Below are 15,484 nucleotides of genomic sequence, written 5' to 3' on the forward strand. Positions count from 1 at the left end.
ACTCCTCTATGGCCTGGTGGCGCTTAGCCAGCCGCCCCATCAGATCGGTGGGTCTGCTGTCCCAGTTTTCAGGAATTCCCCAGTAGCTGCTAGAATAGCAAGAAAGTCTGTCTCCCCCTCCCATTTCATGCCTGCTTGCCCCTGAGCCGATCAGTGCTCTGGCGTTTACAGACGCCGTCTCATTTAACCCTCGCCTTTTTCCCTGAAGGGCCGGTGTGCCTGGTAGCCCCATTTTACAGACAAGGAAACTGAGGCTCACACTGGTAGTAAGTAATAGTCCTGGGACTCAGATCCAGGTTCTTGGGCTCGTACCCGGCAGTCCGTACCCTGTCTCAGGGAGCGTGAATCCGTTCATTCTTTCCCCAGATGTTACCAAGCGCCCTGCCAGACTTGGGCCAGGTGCTAGCAGGGAGCGAGGAGGCTGGTGGGGGGGGGCGGTCCCAGACTGATCAGGCGCAGCCCAGTGGGATGACTGTGACGATGCAGGCAAGCACTGGTGGGGTCGGGGAGAGCCCCAGGTCTGCCCTGTACTCCAGGTAGTGATGAAATCTGCGAAGCGCAGAACTTCTGACGGGGAACATTTCACTGCCTTCCAGACGTACCCGAAACCTCCTGTCTCACCAGTGTTCCCACGGAGTTTCTGCTGGCCAGAAGCAGCGGGGCACCGATGAGCCCTCATGAAATCAGGGAAGGTGGGAGGGAAGAGCCCCCATTTCCCTGCCCCCCTTGTGCCTCTCCTACCCCCAGTTTCACCTGGAAGCTTCTGGGTGTGGTGGAGGTGCCTTTCCGAGAACACACTGGTCATGTGTGAACCTCCAGAGTGTGAAAACACTGGGTGGGAGAGGCGAGGAGGTCTGGGAAGGGGTTTGGGCTTTATGACAGGAGCTCTAGAGGCTGGAGCAGAAAGATAGCCCCAAACGGCCCAGGGTGCCAAGCTCCAGTCTCCAACACGTACCCCTGGGTGCCTGAGGGTCCCCTGCCCCCCGTAATGAGGACCCTCAGGCTCCCCGGTTCTAGTTCTGAGGCCTTGGGTTGATTGCGAAAGCATTTGGCTGTCTTCTGGAAATTGGGCCTGGTGCCAGGCTTTCTGCTCTGCCCCTCACAGCCGCCGTCAGACCCCAAACAGCAGCTGGCTCACCGATGATGCCGGGATCTGCCCTCCCTCTGACACCAAGTCATTCCTGTGCTGCTCGGGAAGCTTTGCAAAGGGACTGGTCAGTGAGGTTTGACAGCTGCACTTTGCAGCCTTCCTCACTTCCTGGAGCACAGGGTAGACCTCGGGCTCCCCCCAACCCCCACCAGTGCTCTCCAGCATCGTCACAGTCATCCCTGCTCCCTTGCCCCCAAGAAAGACCCTTGGGGCCAGAAGAGGGCTGCCCCTGTGTGTGCAGCCTGGGCCTTCACGGGGTGGGTGTAGGTCCAAGTGAGAGGTGGGCCAAGGAGGCAAAGTTTCTGGGAACCCAGAGGAGCCAGTAAGTCACATTTGATGAGCTGTCCGCTTCTCTGCAAGGCTGTGGGATGAAAAGCAGCAAGGACACTGGCCAGGGCCACATTTAACCGTGATGCGAGGGTTTATCTACTGTGAGGGTTTGCTCTTCAAAGCCCTGTGGCTTTAAAGCTATTACAGCATCATCCCCGCCTGTAAAAAATACGTTCTCAGCTTCTGAGTGGTAGGAGTGGCAGAGCCCATGCAGGCTCCGGGCCCCTGAGCTCCGGGAACAGTGCTCGGGGGCACTGAGTGCGAGCTTCCTGCTAGAATTCTCCGCCAGGCCCCAGCTGGCTCTCCTTTTGGAAAGCGCAGACTCTGCTCTCGTCCCCAGGATCTGCTTTTGACACCCTGGCTCACAAAACTAATTAGTTGTTAAATCTGCTCCTTCTTACGTAATCTGACTTCTTTCTCATCTCTGTATTCTCTGCTTCTCCCGGCTCTTTCTTCTCCTAAGCTGTACGGTGAACGCAATCCCCCCCACCTTCCATGCTGTCCTCTCTGCACTCCTCGGGGTGATGGTTGGCCTTCTTACAGGGAGAGCCACCACCTGGCTGCTTGGAAGTCCTTCTGGATGATAGTGGCATGACCCAGGGTGGTGGGGCACAGAGGCAAAAGAAAAGCAGGTGCCTTGAGGCTGACAGCTCCCTGGCCGTCCCCAGGCGAGGCTCCCGCTGCCTAGAGTAGATCGTAGCTACAGCTGGGGGTGACAGTGACACTGCTGGGATGGGGATGAGGGTGACTCTGCGCAGACCTTGGTAGGAGCTCTTCCTGGAAAGGTTCAGCAGAGTTGGTGTAGGGCAGGAGCCCCGGCTCTGGAGTTCTGAAACCCACAGTGTTTCTAGAAGGTACTGAGATGACCCCGGCAATTAGATTTCCTCTCCCTAAACACAGAGCCTTCCTGTATACCTCTGGCAGGTCCTGTGCCAGTGCCTGGTCACATCTGTGTGCTCTCCGTTTGCTCCGTTCCCCATGGGCTCTCCTTTCCCTTCGCCCTGGCGCCTTGTGCCCACCTGTGTCCCTCCCATCTGGCAACTGAGGACAGCTGTGCCCACACAGCCTCCCCAAAGTACTTCTGAAGCGGACCCCAGGCTTCTGGTCAGCACGCACACTCAGCAAACAAGAAGCTTCCATTTCTGTATTGTTTTGGGGGTTTTGTTTCTAAGATAGAAGGATGACTGCAAAGGGAAAATGAAAGAAAGAAATTAATACCATTGACCCTTGAACAACATGGGGTTCAGGGGTGCTGATCCCCCCATGCAGTTGAAAATTCACAGATAACTTTTGAGTCCCCAGAAATTTAACCCCTCATAGCCTACTGTTGACTGGAGGCTTAACTGATAACAGAAACAGTCGACGAACACATATTATGTGGGTTGTATGTATTTTATACTGTCGTCTTAACAATTAAGTCAGCTAGGTATCGCAAGACTCCAGGGCAATGCTTCACTGCTTCCTCAGCGTATGCCAGTGCCCATTTTACAGGGGGGATTTATGATCCTTCTCTCAGTAGGGCCAGCCAAAGTTTTATAATATTCATTAAAAATCAGCACCACATGTAAAAAAAAAAAATTAAGTCAGCTAGAGAAGAGAAGATGTTCGGAGGAAAAGAAAATCACAGGGAAGAGAGAGTACATTTATGGTGCTGTACTGTATGGACCAAACCCATGATGTTCAAGGGTTGACTGTAATATGCTTCTTAGGTTATTTTGACAACGAAATAAACTGTAAATCTAATGAGGAAAAAGTGAAGGCAGAACTAAACATGTTGTCTTGCTCTTAAACCCTGAGTGGGCTTTCTGAGCTCCTGGCCAGGTCCTTTGGGGAATAAGGACCTCTTTCCTTCTCGAAGTATTAGCCTGGACCCCATGGGAGTAAAGAGATTTATTTGTTCATACCTTGTTGTAGGGGGTGGGGGGGTCCCTGGGCATGCCAGGGAGGGCTGTGAGTGTCATGAATCCCTTTAGCTCAGGGAGACATTTGGATTTTATAGATTTTATTTATTTATTTGAGAGAGTGTGTGTGCATGAATGGGGGGAGAGGGGGAGAGAGAGAAAATCCCAAGCAGACTCCCTGCTGAGCACGGTGCCTGACATGGGGCTTCGTCCCACATCCCCGAGATCATAACCTGAGCCAAAGGTGGAGGCTTAAATGACTGAGCCACCCAGGTGCCCCGATATTTGGATTGTAAAACCAAAGGAAACTTGAGCAAACAGTAGACAGTCTCCCCCACATTTAGCCCACAGTCTCCCGTGCTTTTTAAATCCCTGCCCTGATCTCAAAAACAAATGCAAGCCAAAAAGACTCTCATGATTTGGAAATTACAGAATCGATACGGTATCTAAGGACAAAGGGATCAGGTGTTGGTTTGTCTTAAGCAGTGTACACCCTGCCCTCCCTCTTCTCCCGGGGGTGCTCACGGCCAGCTCGAGGTGTCCTTGAAAATGACCAACCCAGCCCATTTCTCATTTTATAGCTAAGGCCCCCAAGCCTGAGAAAGCCAGGACCCAACTTGGGTCTCCCGAGCCCCAGCCAGGTCTATGTGCTTTCCAGCAGCTCTGAGCACAGGTTCCCAAGCAACCAGGCATTTTTTAGCACGCGGTGCGGTCAGAGGGCAGGTGTTGCCAGAAGGCCAGACACGGGCACGGTGGGAACTGTCACAGGGCCAGGGCCAGGGCACAGATGGCCAGGTAGTGGCAGGTACACGAGTTGGAGGTTTTCTAGTTTGTGCTTGATGGAATCGGCTTCCTGGCCTCTGAGCTGAACCAGTGTCTTTTTGTGTCCTATCTCCCCTCCACGGTCCTGTCCTTACCCTGGACCTTCTGAGCCCAGCTGCTCGGAGAACAGGGACACTGATCCCATGGCTGCCAGGCTATGAGGGAAACAGGCATTAAGGGCCACATCCATAATCATGTGATAGTGTTTTGTTATTCACAAGAAGTGTCCCTCTCAGAGAAAGAGATCATTTTCCACAGTATCTTTCCATTTCTCTCTGTTTTGTTTACTATTCCAGAGTGGCTAATTTTGAGAGTCAGATTTGCTCGAAATAAAGATTTAATCCTTTCTAGAGCTGTGATAAATTGTGAACAGTTCTGGCAAAACACGAACTCCGGCAGTTTAAAAAGAGTATCCTAAAGGCATGATTTCAACTATGTGGCGATCCCACGAGTACCCGCCACCCTGCTACGTTTTATCAGCTGTAACACAGGATTGGCATGACATCTTACGCTCCATAAGAAAGAAACATGGTGTCAAAGGCACCATTGTTGTAAGACAGGTCCCAGTTTCAGCATCTGTGGGGAAAATGTGCATCTTTGGGGCACCTGGGTGGCTCAGTTGGTTAAACATCTGACTCTTGATTTCGGCTCAGGTCATGGTCTCAGGGTCCTGGGATCGAGCCCCGCATCGGGTTCCTCTCCACACTCAGCATGGACTCTGCTTGAGATTCTTGGTCTCCTTCTGCCTCTGCCCTTCCCCCAGCTCATGCTCCCTCCCCTCCCCTCAAATAAATAAAAAAATCTTTAAAAAAAAATAGAAAATGTGCATCTTTGAATCAGTAAAAGATGGGGTATTAGTAGGATGGAAAGATATGGAGTAAAATATTAATTGTTGTCTCCCTGGGTGTATATATTGATTATGGGAAACTTGTTGTTCTTCGTCCCTCTTCATATTTTCCAGAACGATTGTTATCATTTCCGTTATCACACAACAAAACACCTGATAGGAGGGTTATGTCAGCATTTATTTACATATGTTCTCCAGACCTGAGTGCCTTGGAAGGGATGGTCTTAATGTTCCTGCAAGTTTTCAGTTTATGGGCAGGCTTCCAACGTCAAGGTAATTTAGCGGAATGTCCCCTGGGACTGCTGTCCCCGTTTTTTTTTTTTTTTTTTTCCCTTATTAGACCAGTAAAAGGCTTTCAGTCTTGTTCCCGAGACTCTGCTTTCCCAGAACAAAACCACCTTTCCAGACAAGGGTACCCTAGAGTCACAGATTGGACTAAGTACATGATGTGGCCGTTTTACTGTTTGTTCCTCCTCGTGTGGGGTACAGGATGGCCTCGATTGGGTCCTGTCCTCCTAGAGGCAGTGAGGTGACCCGAGTGGCTTCCAGGAATCAGAAGCAGCCTCGTCCAGACAGATGACTGCCATTGGGAGAGTCTGTCCTCCATCATCTGTATTCTTAGGGGCGTGGGGGCGACATTTCAGAACCTGTGCTCACCACTTCTTGGAAGTGGGTGGAATTAGAAGTGTTCTGCCAGAGAAGGGGTTTGCTTAGGTCTGAAGTGTGGAAAAAGGCTCCTAGGTGTGCCCGGAGTTAATGTAGGCATGTGGGGATAAGAGGAGATGAGCCAAAATGGCTACCGCCATGCTTTATGGTTTCCTTCCCCACATCCGTCCCTGGTGGTTACACCCAGCACCTTCTGTCCAGCTACCTGGAAGCTATCTAATAGCACTTGGTGTGTCCCTGTCCTTGCCTCAGCTCTGAGGTGCACACTCAGTGTTCATGTGAGCTGCCTGGCTCCTCTTCTCCTTTGACCCCCATGGTCCCAGGGACACGCACCTTGTTGGCGAGTCATGTATCTTCAACAGGATGCCTTGCTCAGACCTGGTTTATCTCCCTTCTGGGTTAATAACACCTTCGCTGGAATTGAGACTCTTGGATAGCACAACGTGTATTTGCAAATAAATGTTTTGCCTTGAGATGCCACAACAAATGGATTTTGCTAGAAACCCGTATCACCTTTCAGAAGAGGTGGAAATACAGCTGTCAGAGGGAAGTGAGCAAGGTAGACATTAGGCAACGTGAGCTTTCTAATGTGGAAATCCTTGTATACAACTTCCTGCCAGAGTCAACTAAGGAGAGGGAGATGAATGGGAGAGTTTATCCCTCTAGAATATTCTAGAGGGGACATCTAGAGTTCTTATAAACATCTTACTGCCTTCAGCATTTATTTTCTTTTATTGCAGCTCAGATATATGATATGTCTTTGGAATGACTGCATTGAAAGGGTCTTGAAAACAAAAAGGAAGAGAACATCTTGGCAACAAATCAAGTTTTAGGAAAAAAGCACTTAAGAATTTATAATTCAAACATAATTGCTACGCAGATCACACTGATTCAGAAGTTGGCTAAGTGTTAAGACTTTAAAAAGTGTCCATTTTAATTAGATCTTGTCATTAAATCTTTCTCTTCCGTTCCGCTTCTAATCAGTGCCCAGCTCTCCAGGCTCTGGTTTCTGAGCTCTCTCCCTTAGTAGCTAATAAAATCCACTGTGTTTCTCAGTTTGCCTAAACCTTTTTTTTTTTTTTTTAACTAAGGTCTTCTTTTTTTTTTTTTTTTTTTAAGATTTTTTTATTTATTTGACAGACAGAGATCACAAGTAGGCAGAGAGGCAGGCAGATTGAGAGGAAGGGAAGCAGGCTCCCTGCGAGAGCCCGATGTGGGGCTCCATCCCAGGACTCCGGGATCATGACCTGAGCATGGCAGAGGCATTAACCCACTGAGCCGCCCAGGTGCCCCTAACTAAGGTCTTCTAACGTGTATCATGTTTTTAAAACCTCTTCTTCTGGAATTCTTACTTGTGGACCATAATTCTTAATGCTTTAGCCCACATACTGTCCTCTCTTGGGAGGTCTGGATTTATTTCTGCTTCTTTGGAGAAAGAGTCAGACTAGCTATGTTATATTTAATTCCCTTTTCATCCCCAGCTTTTGAGTTTCAATCTTTGCCTTTCTTATTCACGATTATGTTTCACATCCCTGAAGCTTTTTTGTTTGGATGCACGGGTCAGCCCATCTCTTGTAGGTTCGAGTTCTTCAACTCTGGCTCCCAGTCAGACTCACTAACGTACCATCCTGTTTCGGCTTCCTGAAGCATCTGCATTCAGATGGTGTGCCTGTGGGGCAACGCTGGCTGCATTTTCAGCCCTGTCGTGATGAAAATGATTGTAAGGGCCCTTTGCAAACCTGTGTCTGCTGAGTGATAACCACAGGGAAACGGTCCCATTTGACTTGGGTATTAGTCCAGTCATTATTTGTAAAAGTTGAAGGTGAAGCCCATTCATATGGTTAATTTCTAGGTTTTGTAGATGGAAGACATGGTCTTTTGTTTAATTTTAAGTTATGGGCAAAGAGCACAGAGAGCCCAGAACAATGAGGAGATCTGAGCAGCTCATTATTTGGGGTCTGCCGTGGACTTGGTTGAGTGAGCCATTTTTTTTTTCATTTATTAAGTGAGGGGAGTTGAATAAATCCATGGTTGCCAAACCTTGCCGACGCCCTGGGCTTGGTGGAGAGGGACCAGAGGAGAGAGCAGGGCGGCTCCTAGAATAGGCTTCAGCTCTTACGTATCAGGTTCTCTCTGATGTCCTTGGAAAAGTGATTTCACCGCACTTTTAAGAAGAGTCTCAAAACCTGCTGTTTCCCCAGGTTTGGGGGTGAACCAGTAAGATTTCTGTGCATTGATGTTGGCTGGGGTAGGGGAAGGGAGGCACTGCCAAGTGTTTGCCAAATTTAAGGACGTGAGACAAGATGAATTCCATCTGCTATTACCGTAATTGCCCCCGAAAGGAAGAAGGATATACGTGATCTCAACCCAAACACCCAAACAGATAAACATAGCCTACTTTTAGACTGAACAACTGTAGCACCATAAGATGTCCATAAATACCCCCCACATTGTTCCCGGTGTGGTGGAGATGGTGGGGCAACCGCGCAGGACGAAGGTGAGGTCCTGGGGGGCTGCTGGGCTGTGCTTTCTAAAACCCTGTTCAAAAATCGGTGATGCGTCATGTGTCTCTGGGGACGAAACAGGGTTTGCTGGGTTGTTCTGGAGATGCTGATTTCATTTGGTTTGTTTTTTAAAAGTTCTTCTGCTTTTTAAAAATAGTCATAGATTTGGTTGAGGTTCCAAGCAGGTGTCCTCCCTCCCCTAGTTAACATATCAAAACATTCACATTTCATTCAATTCAGATCTTTTGTCCTCCCTGAGATCTGAATATTTTAAGCAAAGCACCTCCACCAGAAGTATTTCAGCCTGGATGATTTGGTCTAGAAGAAAAACACAACGAGAGGGCTCAGGTACTCACTTAGTGGCTCAGTAAGGCAGGGGAGGGGAGGGGGTTTTCAAGCACCGTCAGGTTAGGACCCTGTCAACTGCATTTTCTGTGGCAGAAAAGGATAGTGTGGGCTGTGGAGCTAATCTTCAAATCATGTAATGTGGGTTTTATCCGATGGAAAGACGTCAGATCCCGTGAGACCACATGTGGGTTTGCTTGGAAGTTAAATGGGACTTATTGATTACTGGAGAGGAAAAGCCGTGGGTCGTTTTCAGGGCTTATAATACACTACTTACGTGCCTGGGGGCATTTAAGATCCCCTAAATTGTTCCATAAATTGAAAAGCTTTCTAGAACGTGCAGTTTAATCAGAAGATTGATTACTCATTTATTAATATTAATATATAATTAATGTATTCAATTTTTTATACTTTTTAAAAAGATTTTATTTATTTATTGGATAGACAGAGAGAGTACAAGCAGGGGGAGCAACAGAGCCGAGGGAGAGGCAGACTCCCCGCTGAGCAGGGACCTCGATGTGGGACTCCATCTCAAGACCCTGAAATCATGACCTAAGCTGAAGGCAGCCGCTTAACCGACTGAGCCACCCAGGCGCCCTGATTTTAGACTTTCGTTACAATGATATCAAGGCAGTAAAGTATCAGCTAATATTCATCAGGATGTTGAAACTTTGTAAATCCATTGATCTTAATTAGGAAAAGTGGTTGCAAACCACCTTAAGTTACTCTATTAATTTCAGCCCCAAAGGAATGGATCAGAAGAGGATGGGGTTACTCAGAGTTGGGTGGGAAGGCTGGAGACCCAGACTTTGGCAGGACTCAGGGAGCACAGGGACGTGGCTAGGGTCTTGCCCAGGAAGCCACCACTATTGTCAGTCCCCAAATCTCGGGTCTGGTGTGGCATTTAAACCAGTTCCTCGGGTGCCTCTGGGTCGAACCTCCCCGCTTCCCTCCGGAGCCACAATGTTCCAAGACTGTACCAATTCCGGAATGTGTTTAGCTTCCACAGAAGAGGAAAGTGGGCCCTGGAAACTCTCCATAGTGGGTGGTGGGGCCCTGCCACTCGCCCATTGTGGATTGCCCCCAAGAAAGAAGAGCAGGTGCTGGGCAGCCAACGCAGTCCAAGTTCACCGTGGCCCGGGGGTGGGGGGGGGGATTCGAGGAGAGTGCATCCTCGTTAAATGAGGGCTGCTTAATATACTAAGGCCCGGAGTTCAGGGCCTGGCTTCAGTTCGCCAAGTGATGGTGGCAGGTTGCTGAACCTCGGTAGCCTCTGTACAGGGAGGGGGAATTGTACTGACAGTTTCAGCCCCATGACTCCGTAACCAGAATCTTCTTTCCAGCCATAAAATTGCAAAATAAATGAGATAATAGACGCAGGCAGATCTCGCATAAGCATCTCTTCTAAGTTTGAGAAGGGGGAGTCAATACTCCCTGAAACCTGGACACGGGAGAACTGAATTTAAGTGCTTGGATGGCAGGGTGGTCACGGGGTGGCAGGTGTAGGAAGGGACGACGGGCTTTGAGCGCTGCTTTCCCAGTGCTTCCCCCGCCCCCCACCACCATCCTTGCTGGGGACACCTGGGGAAAAGACTTGTATTCTCATCTACGAGGTGGGCTGGTGCTGTCTTGTGCTGTTGTGAACATGACATGTGCCCCATCTTCAATGTTGCCACACATGTAAAAGTACTAGGAAGGGTTCTACGGACATCATTCCTTCCCTACCTGGGGGGCTGGAGGGCAGTTCTGCTGGTTCTCCTCTTCCAGGCTCCCCCTCAAGTAGAGGGAGTTAAATGGCAATTTGATTAGCATTTGTCCAACCCAAAGCACACGTCTGGGCTCTGGCCATGCCCTGTGTGGGTTCTCAAGAAAAACTGGAGAGGCTGAAGCCGCATCCCAGAGCCCGCAGGCCAGCCTTGGCCCATGCCCCACTCTCCAGGAGCGCACTGGGATGGAGAGCTGTGAGCTCTGCAGAACCAAACTGAGCGAGTCTGTGTTTCACGCTGACATTTTTACTGTAAAATGAAATGCAGGTAACCATATAGATAGCTTATCGATTTCTTTGAAAGCGGCCACTCTTGGAGGTCAAGATGCTGAGTTGTGCCAACACCCCTGAAGCCCTCCTTCTTCCCCTTTCCCATAATAACTGGTCTCCCCAGCAGCCAGGTTCTCCCTGACGTTTCTCGGTAACTTTGCCCGCATGGGCCTCCCTGGACTCTGGGGTTTAATCTTACCCTCCCTCTTTTAATTTGAGCATGACTGTCTTCATGTGCAGGTTTGCCTTTCTCCCTTTCCTTTTCTTACAATTTATCTGTTGGAGGTAGCTGGGCTGCAGGACCCCTAGAGTTTCCTGGGTTTTGCTGATTGGACGCCGTGAGGCAGTGTGACATGCTCCTGTCCTCTGGAGGTCCTGGTGCCTTTTATCACACCAAACACAGTGTCTTCTGTCACGGAAGGAGCTCAGCGACCATTTTGTAATTGACGGGGACGGGGACGGGGACGGGGAAACTTGGGTATGTGATTCATTCATAATGGAGATACCACGTGCCCTGTCTGAATTTCCAAAGCCGCTGGTGACTTTGAAAGAACCAAATTCTAGTAGAGCTTTATGTTTAGGTGAAGTATGCACTGCAGTTCTTAACCAACTCGGTTTTCTCTCTCACGCCTCTCGAGGACAATGGATCCAAGATCGAATCCCAGGACTCACCTTACACCCTGGGTCATACTGCAGCTTCTCAAGTCTGTGCTGTCAGTAACAAATGCTCCCATGTTTCTAATATTCATTTTTGAGCATTTTCAGACCATCGCATGTGTACGTAGCTCCGCAAATTCACATTCTGTTTGGGTCAGCCAGGAAAGGGAAAGGTGGAGAAGCCAATACTGATCTGAGAGAATCAGGAAGCAGGCTGTCTGGATCAGGTCAGCCTTCGAGCTAGCTCGGTGTTCGTCCGTACCCTGGATGTACGAGGTCAGTCCGTTTCCGCTAAATATATGTAAAACTACACATAGCCTATAATTGAACTTTTCTTTGATGAGTCATCTTCTGCTGCCTTTAGTCATCACCATGAGTGATTTTTAGACACCCCAGAAGTCACATTTTAAAAATAAATCCGGTATCAGGTTTTCTTTTTAGCCCTTTGTAAGTTTCTCTCTCTCTCTCTCTCTCTCTCTCTAAGATTTTATGTATTTGAGAGAGAGATAGCAAGAGAGAGCATGAGCAGGGACAGAGGAGAGGGAGAAGCAGGCTCCCTGCTGAGCAGGACACTGAGATCATGACCTGAGCTGAAGGCAGATGCCCAACTGGCTGAGCCACCCAGGCGCCCCTGTAACTTTCTCTTAAAGTAGACCGCTTGCCGCGTTACAACCATGGGATTGAGGCCTCCTGAGTTGCCTAAGAGAGGGAAAGACAAGGACGCCAGTGAAGCTGAGAGACCACCCAGGGGCCCCCTGAAGAGCCAGGCTTGTGATCCTGGACCCCAGGAGGATGAGGCCACCTGTGCGCAGTCAGTGGAATGCCACTAGGACGGGTCTCCTGAAAGCAGAGATTGTTCGCTTGCTCCAGATGATGTTAAAGACAGACTTTCTCTTCACTACTGGAGGGGAGGAGAGGACAAAAAAGGGTTGGTCTCTACATTACCTTGGCTTGAGGCCCATTTCTCATGTCTTCATGCTTTTCCTGGATTCCACATGTCTGCTGTGCGCCGTGGGTATACAGTAGGTGCTGCATACTCAGTGGTGAGCCACACTGAACACAGTGCTTGCTCTCAGGGACCTTCTGACCATCAGGGAGCAGGCACGCAGCCCGCAGAAGAGATGAACAATGGAGAGGCGGGGGGCGAGTTAGGCAGGTGGCCAGAGCAGGCCAGGGACATGGCCCATGCTGGCGCCTTTGGCAGGCTCCGTGTTTTTGAACGTCACTGTAGTCGAAGCGTAATTAACAATCTGGAGCAGGACTCAAGTGCCACTTTCCCAAAAGCCATCTTTCACTCCAGCAAATACAGAAACGTCATGGCCCCTGTTGGTCTCCTTCATGTGTCACCATCAAGTGTTTTATTTTATTTGGGGAGGGGGAGGGGCAGGGGGAAAGAGAATCTCAAGCAGGCTCCCCGCCCGGTGCTGAGTCCAGAATGGGGCTGGATCTCATGACCCTGAGATTATGACCTGAGCTGAAATCAAGAGTTGGGTCACTTAACCGACTGAGCCACCCGGTTCTCTAACCATCACGTATTTTAGATTCCCCCCCACCCGGGAAGCCTTCTCACGATCACAGGGAGTTGGAACGTACATGTGGCATTTGTACGTGGTTGATTTGTTCCTTATTCTGCTTAAAACTGGCAGCTCTAGATCCCTTTGATCCACCCCTGGGAGATTGGGGCAAGCGTTCTTGGTACAACATAGTCTCGTCGGCATCATACGGCGTGTCAAGCACAGATCGCGATGAACTCAAGTTTTAAAGCTTACTTTAAATTTTCCTGTATCTTCTTTACCAACGGTTTGGTTTTCACGGATCTCCTATCCAAATTACCAAGTAGACTTTGAAGTACCCACAGTTTCTAGTTGGTTATATTTTGTCGTAAAAAGCATTTCTCAGGGCACCTGGGTGGCTCCGTCAGTTAAGTATCTGTCTTCGTCTCAGGTCATGATCCTGGGGTCCTGGGATCAAGCCCTGTGTGGGGCTCCCTGCTCAGCAGGAAGCCTGCTTCTCCCTCTGCCTCTGCCTGCTGCTCCCCAACTTGTGCTCTCTTTTTCCCTCTGTCAAATAAATAAATAAAATCTTTACACAAAAAAAAGCATTTTTCACCTTTCATAAGTAACGGTCCAGAAATGGGAGAAGCCTAGGATCATGTGTTGGAAATGACCTACCAACACCCAGGGTGTTTGGGTCTCTACATTGGAGATTACGCTGAGTGTCCTCACTAGGTTTGTTGGCGGCAGAAGGAGAGGGGACCTGCCTAGCCTTGGTGTGTGGTTATGTTCAAAGGGCAACTTGAACTCACAAGGCTTTCCAGTGCTCTCCCTCTTCCATTTTGTCTGCTTTCCATTTGCATGTAGTATAGCTCTGCTCCCTCTTTCCTTCGCGCATTACTTGAGACTGACAGCCCTGTGGCCGGAAGGCTCACCGTGTCACCTAGCAGCCCGTAAGCCATGTTCCATGCGGCTCTGTTCCACCTTACTGTGCAGATGCCCCGTAGCCCCACACATGGCAGGGGCTCCCCAACTTTCATTCCCTCACTTGTGCCATTTCCCCATTATCTCTCTGCTTCCAAGTCCACTATTCTTCCCCCTTCCTGTCTTTGCTTTTTGGAGCCTCGCTTTCCCCACCCACCCATTCCCGTGACTTTCCTTCTCCTTCTCTAGGGTTCATCCACCCAGCCTTTTTGGCTCTCTCCCCATTTCTCACTCTGCTCATTTTCTTCCCTGCCTGCCCACTATTTTGCTTCTGCCTCGCCTCATCTCCAGGACCCGTGTCTCACCTTCTGTGATACTAATTGCATCTGGCATTGAATTTTGATCAGTTACCCGACTGACAGCAACAGACTGCGTGTGTGCATTGTTTAAACTCCATGGGCGGAACGCTGGTTTGTCCTGTCTTGCGTATGCCCAACCCCCAGTGCCTAGATTGAGGTCTTGGTGTGGACAAGTGGGTGGCTAATACCTTGCAGTAGAATAAAGAAACAAATGGGGGCGCCTGGGTGGCTCAGTCGGTTAAGTGTCTGCCTTCAGCTCAGGTCATGATCCCGGGGTCCTGGGATCAAGCCCCACACCTGGCTCCCTGCTCGGTGGGGAGTCTGCTTCTCTCTCCTCCACTGCCAACTGCTCGCCCTGCTTGTGCTCTCTCACTCTCCCTCTGCGAAATAAATAAATAGAATCTTGTAAAAAAAAAGGTGGGGGGGAAGAAATTAATAAACACATTGCTGTCCATTATCCATAATTTCTGCTGCAGATGAAATTTCTGGATCTTCAAGCTTCCAGACCCTATTGAGTATTCCAGATGTCCATCCTGGATGGATGGACAGATGACAGGCATAGAGAAGGCTCTGTGTTGTTTATCACACGACTGAGGAATAGTAAGTCAGGGTCTAGTCATGACTCATACACTCTTGTGGCCTCACATCAGAGAGCTGTAACCTCCCGCAGCGTAAGTTCATTGGTTTGAAAATGAGCTACGTTTCACCAGAGTATGGGAGAAGAGATGTGTGTAAAAGCACTTTATGAATTAAGAACACCAGACCAGTAAGGCATCATTATGTTGCCTATGTTAATCATAATACAACTAGGAATTTAAAATTGGACTCTTCATGTTACAGAGATGTGGTTTACTCTTTTTTTAAAAAAGATTTATTTATTTTAGAGAGAGAGAGAGAGCACCTGCGAGTGGGAATGCACTAGTGAGGGGAGGGGCAGAGGATTGTCTTCCGCTGAGCACGGAGCCCGATGCAGGGCTCAATCTCACCACCGCGAGATCACGACCTGAGCCGAAATCAGGAGTCAGATGCCTAAGTGACTGAGCTACCCAGGCGCCCCTTCTAAATCCAACTGTTGGAGGAATGTATCTCATCATCAAATGCTAAATGATGGCATGGACTTGAGGCCATAGAGAGTAATTTATAGAAAAGCCTCCCTGCTGTAGGGATTTAGGACTGAGCATAGACACACCCGCACAAAAACAGTGAAAATATGTACGCACTTGTAATAGCAAATGTTTACGCAAATCAGTGCGATGGTTTCCCTTCAGCCGATTTTTATTTTTTTAATGCCAAGATGTCATTCATAGTGTCCTGGTTTTGCAACAGCTGACTTGTGCCATGCCCAGCCCCCTGAGTTGCCTGCCTTAAGTTTCAAAATTCAGAAACTTGATCTTGTTTTGTTTCATTCCCAGACTGTGGGAGAGAATGTGCTCACTGCATTCATCAAAGAT

The 15,484-nt window shown here is 49.1% G+C and overlaps 1 protein-coding gene across 2 annotated transcripts in view; it reads left to right on the forward strand.

Annotated features, from left to right (window-relative positions):
- Nucleotides 1-15,484, forward strand: part of LARS2 (leucyl-tRNA synthetase 2, mitochondrial) — a 148,128-nt gene that overhangs the window by 67,352 nt on the left and 65,292 nt on the right. The window lies entirely within an intron of this gene.

This window comes from Lontra canadensis, unplaced genomic scaffold (assembly GCF_010015895.1).
Source record: "Lontra canadensis isolate GAN:19392208 unplaced genomic scaffold, GSC_riverotter_1.0 scaffold35, whole genome shotgun sequence".
In the NCBI taxonomy this organism is placed as follows: Eukaryota; Metazoa; Chordata; class Mammalia; order Carnivora; family Mustelidae; genus Lontra; species Lontra canadensis.